The sequence below is a fragment of the Uloborus diversus genome, chromosome 2 (genome assembly GCF_026930045.1).
Source record: "Uloborus diversus isolate 005 chromosome 2, Udiv.v.3.1, whole genome shotgun sequence".
Classification (NCBI taxonomy): Eukaryota; Metazoa; Arthropoda; class Arachnida; order Araneae; family Uloboridae; genus Uloborus; species Uloborus diversus.
This window is the reverse complement of record NC_072732.1, coordinates 164898146-164899399: the sequence shown is the minus strand read 5'-3', so window position 1 is coordinate 164899399 and position 1254 is coordinate 164898146. Positions and strand designations below refer to the sequence as shown.

Genomic DNA, 1254 nt, shown 5'->3' with positions numbered 1-1254 from the left:
GTATTTAAAAATTATATAAGAATAAAACGGTTTGATCACGCAGCAGAAATCATCATCTTCACTTTTTTAAGTTACAGTTATCATTACTAGTTCTACTCTACAGTCAACTATAGTGCATTTGTTTTTCTTACTATATACTGTACGTATCGTATACTGGTTTATTTTATGTCTTTCTTCCCCATTGATCATTGATTTTGTGCATCGTAGCAGTATTTTATGTTGAATAAAACGTTTTTTTTTTTTTTAAATACAAGTAACAATTCAGTTTTTTTTATTTTAGAAACAGTAATGTATAGTTAAGAAATGGTTTTTAACAGTTTGAGTGGTGTTTACAAATGTCTTAACAAAATTTGGTATGTTTATAAAACCACTTTTCAACTTCATTTTTCCACAACGCGAAATTTTTCGATTTACGCGAGGGGTCTCGGAACACATCCCTCGTGTAACTTGGAATTCGACTGTTGTGTCTTCTTCCTCAAAGTGGAAAATGACCTTTCTTCACTTGGAATGTATCCATTCAAATCGCGAAAATCGAAAAGACCGTGATAATTGTGAGAAAAAAAATCTTCCCACGCCGGGAATCGAACCCGGGCCTCCTGGGTGAGAGCCAGGTATCCTAACCACTAGACCACGTGGGAGTTACATAATAAGGAGAGTTTAATAAATAGAAACTAAAAACGCATTGGAAAAACAAAACGTATTAAATTTAATGTTTGGTATTGTTTGGTAATATAAGGCTAATTAATTAGATGTGTTTGCTCAGATTTTCGGGAAAAATGACATCTAACTGCGAGTTAGATGAACAGATATTTTGAAAATTCATTTTTTTTTGGCTTTCGATTCAAGGTGAAACTAAATTACATTCGACAAAACTGCCACAATAGCTTTTTCCTGTTCTTTTTTGTGCATTAATAACCAATATAGTTCTTATTTATAATTTTTTACTGGTGAATTTATTTCAATTTCGTTTCAGTCCATGAGAAGTTTAGTGCTGCCATCTAGTGCTCACATTTAGTAGAAAACTGAAGTATTTGCCTACATTTTCATGAAATTATGTAAGTAATTTCGCTAGCCACAGAAAAGAAAGTTAGAGAGTAGAGGAGCAGGGTTGCCCATACCCCCCCCCCCCCCAAGTTCAATGGCACAAACTCCCCTCGAAATTTTTTTTTCAACCCTCTTTCTTTTTTTATTTTTTAGCTGACTTTTAGGTATATATACACATATATATTTATTTTTATGTATTATTATTAAATG

The 1254-nt window shown here is 32.5% G+C and overlaps 1 non-coding gene across 1 annotated transcript; it reads right to left on the bottom strand.

The window, feature by feature from the left end:
- Positions 1–566: 566 nt before the first annotated feature.
- On the bottom strand, positions 567–638 carry Trnae-cuc (transfer RNA glutamic acid (anticodon CUC)). Its single transcript has one exon. It is a non-coding gene; the product is annotated as a tRNA-Glu (tRNA).
- Positions 639–1254: the final 616 nt, after the last annotated feature.